Genomic DNA, 7639 nt, shown 5'->3' with positions numbered 1-7639 from the left:
TACTTTTTACCTTCAAAACTCCTGGGTTGCTTTTGCTGTATGTTTTTGGTGACTGACCATTTGTACTATGAAGCACCGTCCAATCAACTTTGCTGCATTTGGCTGAATCTGGGTCAGTATACACTCAAAAAAATGGTTTTCCGGCACTGTTCGTTTTACACATATATGTTTTGTTAAAACAACACAAATATATTTAGTTTTCCGACAAAACACAATTGTATTGTGTTTAATCAACTTAAAATGTTTAATTTTAAATTTTACTTAATTATCAATCGTTAAAGTAACGTAAAGGGTTTAATTATGTGATTCAAAAAAAACCGGAAGTGACGATTTCCAACGCATTTGATGACGGTGTGGAGGGGAGCAAGAGGTATCAGTCAGGTAAGAAAATCTAAAGTTTTTATTGTGTTAAGTCAAAGTCTTTAATTTCTCTTAGAGTTTCTGTTTTGAGGTGCTTTTGTTTTGCAGTCTAGTATTGTGTAATCGGTTTATTGCACCGTTAATAGATGATTTTGAAGCGTTGGGAGATGTGAAAGCGCAGGACTCTCTGTAATGTATTTACTTTAGTATATATATATATATACACTAGGGCTGAAACAATTACTCGACATTATCGATAAACGTCGACGATAAAAATAAAATTTTCAGCAAATGTTTTTGAGTAACGTTAGTGGTTTGATCTCGTATCTGCCTGATTTGAAAGCCTGCATTAATGCAGTTTGACCAGTGTGGCGCTGTAGCGCAAGATTGTAATACACTCTCCTGATTCAATTAAAAAGAAGAAGATAGCACTTCAGTTTGAGGCAAACCGACCCGATCCGAACCTTGGATGAATATGTAAATATATACTGCACGCCTTCCTCTCAATAACTGCATAAACACAACAAAAAACTGACCGCGATGTAAAAGCAGCTCTTAAGAACACAGAGATATGGATGTTTGCACGAACTCTGAGGTTCTCCAGGCACTCCAGTAAAGAAAAGTCCAGTCACGTTTATTTATATAACAGTCCTTTATGCAATCGATAGCTTTTCAATATTAAACATGAAAATACAGAGTAAGTGTCGCTAGAATTATAACTTGATTTCCTTTTATAAAGCAGCTCTCCGGTATGGAGCTAGCTAATAATAAAATCATTTTATAAGTGGGCGAAATATTTCATTAAAGTCTTAGTTCTGCGCTAGATCAAACCAAACTGTTTTGATTATCATAACCCAATAAGGTATTTTAAGAGAGATTGTATTTATTAATAAAATGTTTATCCAAAAATAAAACGTCCTATCACTTACCTTTACTTTATATTATACATATGGCTTACAATAAGAGATGTTAAGAGACAGAATGATTTGTCATTCAGCTACTTCCTCATATAACTAATCAAATGGCGAATAGGAGTTTCTCTCTTATCTCATTTTGTGTGCCAAATATATTTGTATAAATTAATTGTATTAGTAATACATAATGACTTTAAAAAGTGGAAGTAATTACCTTTATTTGTTATAATATGTATATTTTAAATAATTTAAAAAGATAAATAATCAATAAATGTCCAACCATGAGATGTTGACCGAGTTTTGAGAGCCCTGGCTCAGCACAGTGGGAGTATTTGAAGCTTTGTTTATGAACATGGCGGTGTGGTCATACAATGACTTTAAACCGGACACTACTCTGAGCTGTTCACATTATACATATGCTCCAGATATGTAATCAGGTCCTCCTTTAGGAATGGTAAACATGACACTATTCATCACTCACACAAATAAATCACTTAATATTTTGATCATTGAATTGGTTTTTGCTGTTCAATTTTTTTTTTTTTTTTTTTGTAACACATTGCACTTCATGTGTACAGGTTTGTGCAGAATTTGAGACATCCAGAATTACCATAGGCCCATTAGAATCAACAATCTTTGCCAAACTTGATTCGGACTGCAAAATTTACGAAGATGTTTTCATACTGAAGAAGAGACCTTGGACAAATACTGAAACCCTCTTGGTGCCCACTACACAGGTAAGAACAACTGCACTCAACACAACCTTGTATTAAAACATTATTCTCTCACTGGTTACTGGAAATTGACAAAAAAGGACAGATAAGATAAGGTTTATTAATACAATAAATACAAAATATGTGGTATATCTATAAACTGATAGATTTATTTTGATGCAAGGCAGGGGTGTCCAGACCTGCTCTAGGAAAGCCAGTGTTCTGTGGGGTTCAGCTCTAACACACCTGCCTGGAACTTCAGGTAAGACTTTTTTTGTTTTAAAATTCCCAAGAACCTTGATTAGCTGGTTCAGGTGTGTTTAAATGGCTAGATCACCCAAAAATAAACATGTCATTATTCACCCTCATGTCGTTTCAAACCCGTAAGACCATCATTCATCTTCAGAGCACAAATTATGATATTTTTTAAGGATGCCCCGATCATGATTTTTCATGGCCGATACCGATTTCTTTTACAAGCAAACTGGACGATTTTTTTTTTTTATCTTTAAGCAACAAACAAGAAGGAAGGACAGTCCACAGTCTACAGTCCAAAATTGAGGGAAAGCTCAATAAAGCCCCTTTCACACTGCGATTCCGGCAAATACAGATCCCGTAACGACACGTGACATCAGGGCGTGACGTGTAATGTACGAGTCGAAAACATTAGGCATGTAATACTTTCACTGAATCTGGCGAACGATCTCGGTGTCACCGTGGAAAGTGAGGAACTAACTGATCTCTGCTTCATACAGTTTGCACTTTTTTTTTTTTTCAGTGAACGTTGATCTTCCTTCAAAACAGCCAGTAAAAGAGTCACACGATAATGTCATCACTACGACACGGCATTAGATCTGGCTTTTGTTCACACAGCGCTTGTCCCGGGATTGAACCCAGCAATGTTACTACGTCCCCGACCCGAGTTCAATGCTGGAATCAATCCCGGGATGTGTTTGCTTTCACACAGAAGTAATGTAGTCGGAGCACGCGGGCGCACTTCCGGAAAAATTGGCTGAAAAAAATTCCAAAGACCGGCCGATTACCAATTGCGTATTTAAAGCAAAAACCGTCTGGTTTCCAATTTATGGCCGGTCAATTGGTGCATCCCTAATATTTTTATGAAAATGCGAGAGATTTCTGAACCTCCATAAAGGCTGCAATGCAACTGAAATGTTCCCAGAGTCATAGTAAGGACATCAGTAAAACAGTCCATGTGGCATCAATGCTTCAACCACACTTTTACAAAGGTACAAGAATACATTTTGTGCAAAGAAAACAAAAATAGCGACTTTAATCAACAATTCTTCTCCAAATCACATATTCTGCCATTATGGACAGTAACAAGAGGCATGAACATTGCTTTCCTCTGCGTGTAATCAAGGCTCAGTGCAGGCGTGTTGTAGGTCAGCAGCACCATGTGCATGAATAATTTACGTGCTGTTGATAATGGTGGAAGATGCGATTTGGAGAAGAATTGTTGAATAAAGTCGCTGTTTTAATTTTGTTTGCACAAAAAAGTATTTTTGTTTACTTTGTAAAATTATGGTTGAACCACTGGTGTCACATGGACTGTTTTACTGATGTCCTTACTATGTTTCTGGGTCTGGGAACATTCCAGTTCTGTTGTTAACCATACAGGGTCCAGATGTGTAACATTTTCCACTGTAATGTTTGTTAGAATCCCATCTTGACTGCTTGCCTGGATTTCCCATAAGAAGATGAATGACTGACTTTTTTTCATGTAATTTTAGAAAAAAAAAACAAAGGCTAAATTTTGTTGTTTTCATCTTCAGACTAATGAAATTGAAGTATCCAAATGAAGACCCTAGCAGTATGGAGTATATGGTGAGTTCAAGGTTAATAAATTATTTGTTAAAGTTAATACACAATAATTTGAGTTCTCCATGCTTTTAAATACTTCTAGGATACAGACGTTGCCAGCAGTCAGGAGGTGATCCAGAAGACTCATGGGAATCTATTTGAAGCTGCATCATTGAAGACAGTCCAGCAGAAGTTGGAGTTTTAAAGGATAAAGTTCTTCAGGACCTATAGCAGTTTACAGTCTGTAAAACCATGTTACTGGGACTGATTTATGGACTGAACTTGAGCAACCCTCCTGAACTCAGGTACACATTTGGAATACTGAAGAAGTTATTTCTGGAGCCACTTCCTGTTCCTGGAATAAGGTTTGATTGGTTGCCCATGAATGCCAATTAGAATTGTATTTGCTATTTTGTGTAATTTTGTAATGTGGTTTAAACTGTATTTTACTGTGTGTAATTATTTATTGCTTGTTTAACAAATACACTTTGATCATTTGTGACATCTTGTCTTTTGTCTCATTACAAGACAAAACATACAAAAAATGCTTTGTTGAAGGGAGTAACTTCAAAAAGAAAATATTGTGTTAAAGTAACTAGAACTAATTGTGTGGAACCACTGTCCATAATTGAAATGAGTAATTTGAAACAAACCTCCTTATGTTGATAGAGTGAAACAAATTTGGCTAGATTGTAATAAACCAAAACATGTTGAGTTAACTTAACCAGTTTAAGTTGAAGCAAAGTCAATAAATTGAGTTGGTTGAACATTACTATTTCACATAGATTCTACCTCATTCAGTTGTGTTGTCACAACACAAGGAGTTTGCATAGATTCAAAAAATTCCATTAATGTTATCAAAACACAATTTGGTTGTGTGGAACCACTGTCCATAATTGACTTAAGTAAGTTTAAAGAGTCATTTTTTTGAGTGTATTCCTGTACATTTCAGAATTCATCTGGCCGCTACTATCTTCTGTCTCATCATCACTAACACAGTAACCTGGTACCACTGGAAGCCATGCATGCCCATGCCATCACATTGCTCCAACATGTTTCACAGGTGATGTTGTATGTTTTGGTTTATGAGCTGTTCCAAGCCTTCTCCATACTTTTTTCTTCCTGTCATTCTGGTACAGGGTCATCTTAATTTCAGGCATCCAAAGAAGTGGTCCAGTTTTTTTTTTTTTTTTTTTTTTTTTTTTTTTTTTGTCTAATCTGGCCTTGTTTGCATGTTGTGGTAAACCCTCTGTATTTGCTCCTGTGAAGTCTTCTCTTGATTGTAGACTTTGACAGTGATACACATACCCCCTGTAATGTTCTTCACATGGCTGGATGTTGTGAAAGTTTTTTTTCTTTACCATGGAGAGGATTCTCCAATCACCCACCACTGTTGTCATATGTGGACATCCAGGCCTTTTTAAGTGCGGAGCTCACCGGTATTTTATTTGTATTTTTTTCTCAGAATGTAACAAACTGTTGATTTGGCCATTCCAAATGTTTCTGCTATCTCTCTGATGGATCATGTTTTGATTTCAAAGCCTAAAACTGGTCTATTTCACATGTATGGAGAGTTCCTTTGACCACATGTGTGTTCGCAGCAACAACTTCCAAATGCAAATGGCACACTTAGAATCAATTCTAGACCTTTTACCGACTTAATTGATGTAGAAATAATGAAGGAATTTTGCATGTGTGGCATGACATTTAAATGAATAGGACCTAAATTGTGCTGTTTTTCACAAAGCAATATAATGAATTCAAAAGATGGGATCATGCACACAAATTATATGGACTGATTGTATAGCACCTTTATTTGCTCATTGGAGCGTGACACCATTCAATTTTCCTTGTATTTTATGAATTAAAATACCAAATAGGTTTGGAGAGATGGTGACAAAACAGGATTTTTATTTTGTTTTGTGTTAATGATTCCTTTCATATTGCTCTCATATAGCAGTTTCACATTTTATGTGTTTTGCAACACAAAATGTAAAAGAAAAAAAAAAGAAAGAAAAAAATACAAATAATAATAAATAAATTTGAATAATGTACAATGTGCTTAAATCTTATTTGCTAATTAAAGTTAGGTTTGCATTATTCATCAAAAATAATAATACAATATTAATTTGGCTTGTATGGTTGATTATTTTTGATTAACAACATAGAGAGAGGAGTGAGTGTGTAGATTCATTGAAGGGTTTTGACAGTGCACCACACCAGACCTCTACTTTTCTTTTTCAATTAAACGCACTCCTACATAGTCAGGTCTAAAAGACTAGTCTGTGAAAAAGTTGTTTGGAGGTAGACAAAAACAAATTGCCTTAGACAACCTGTCACAATACTGTTGTGGGATAGTTCTGTCATCATCTAATTATACTGAAAATAAGATAGCCTAACGCATTACGAACAATCCACACAGAACACACAGTACAACTCTGTGTCCTGCCTTGAATGTGAAATTAAAAAGTCTGTAGATTTCCAAACCCTTATGCAAAGAAAACATCTTATTAATTAACAATCAATGTCAAAGGATTTAATGTATAGTGAATATACAGAATATAGGAGACAATATATTTGAAGGCGATGAAGGAGCAAGTAGACTTTGAAAACAGGATTTGATAGATATCAAGAAGTATATAAATATATTTGAAGATATATTTGTTTGTGTGAACATGCATATATACTCAATATATACTCATATAGAACTTAATTTGTCATTTTCTACCCTATATTGTTATGACAAAACCAGTTTCCAGTAAACACTTTTCCCCCTTGAATACCACACACACATTTGCATGTGAATATGTATTTAGTTTTATAATAGAGTTATTACATGTAAATATATAAGTTTTGTCTTAATTGCTATTGTATTAATAGCCAAAGTCCAGTCTGTTTATATATTAAAAATCAATCAATCAATCAATAAGCCTCCCCATATCTGTATGCTTTAATATACTGCATAATATATAATCTAGTATTGTAATGATTCACTGATCTGACTAGAAAAATGATCCAAATGCAGCCTTTTATTCACAATAATCTGTTTAAATAAGTAAAGTTAATTTGTCATCAAATATACCCCGAACTCTCGGATGATTAACCCAAACCTTGCTTACTTGAAGTTATGCTGGTTCCAAAAACACACCCGGGCGTAAGTTGTCAACTCGGAACATCTACACGGTTAACACACAAGAAATCCTCAGTCAACAAGTCAAACGTGTGTCATACTGCTTATTTCTTCCTCTTCTTTTTTTTTTTTTTTTTTTTTTTTGGTACAATGTCTATTTACATAATATTATATAACTATAATTCAGTAATGTATAATATTGTGCACCTGTCATGCCCATTGGAGTTTCATCAGTAGGTCACACACGTGTCGATAGATTTGCTCTGAAATAAACTAACTCTGAAACGTAACCTACTCCAGAGCAGGAAATTACCTTACACTTAAACATACCCAGTTATGTCGCATAACCTGCTTTCTGGAATACCCTCCAGGAAAAGGAAAACAGATAAACAAGGGAATCCACGAACAGGCAGGAGGTCAAAATCCACAGAAACCAGAATTCAGAAGTTCTGTGGAAACACAGAGCTTATATAGGCAAACTTCAAAAGACAAACCAGTTACAGGTATAGGTAATCAGGGCACAAAAAGGATTGTAGGAAATGTAGTTCCTGGAGGAAATAAAGAATAGGAAGAGTGCCCTCTGATGAAGATCATGGGTAGCTGTAGCAAGTATACATAATAATGTGTTTTCGAACATAATAATGTGTCCTGTGTGGTGGAATTCTCATGCATTATGTACCGACTGCTCTCGGTAACTGTGG

General features: G+C 35.2%; 1 long non-coding RNA gene across 2 annotated transcripts; it reads left to right on the top strand.

Annotated features, from left to right (window-relative positions):
- Positions 1-309: 309 nt before the first annotated feature.
- On the top strand, positions 310-4310 carry LOC113116509 (uncharacterized). Of its 2 annotated transcripts, none has more exons than XR_003294029.1 (5): positions 310-381; positions 1853-2011; positions 2172-2249; positions 3781-3832; positions 3912-4310. It is a non-coding gene; the product is annotated as an uncharacterized LOC113116509 (long non-coding RNA). The 2 variants fall into 2 exon arrangements; XR_003294030.1 differs by lacking the exon at positions 310-381 and adding an exon at positions 629-837.
- Positions 4311-7639: the final 3329 nt, after the last annotated feature.

Source organism: Carassius auratus, chromosome 16 (genome assembly GCF_003368295.1).
Source record: "Carassius auratus strain Wakin chromosome 16, ASM336829v1, whole genome shotgun sequence".
Taxonomy (NCBI): domain Eukaryota; kingdom Metazoa; phylum Chordata; class Actinopteri; order Cypriniformes; family Cyprinidae; genus Carassius; species Carassius auratus.
The sequence above is the reverse complement of the archived record's forward strand: the minus strand, read 5'-3'. Positions and strand labels throughout refer to the sequence as shown.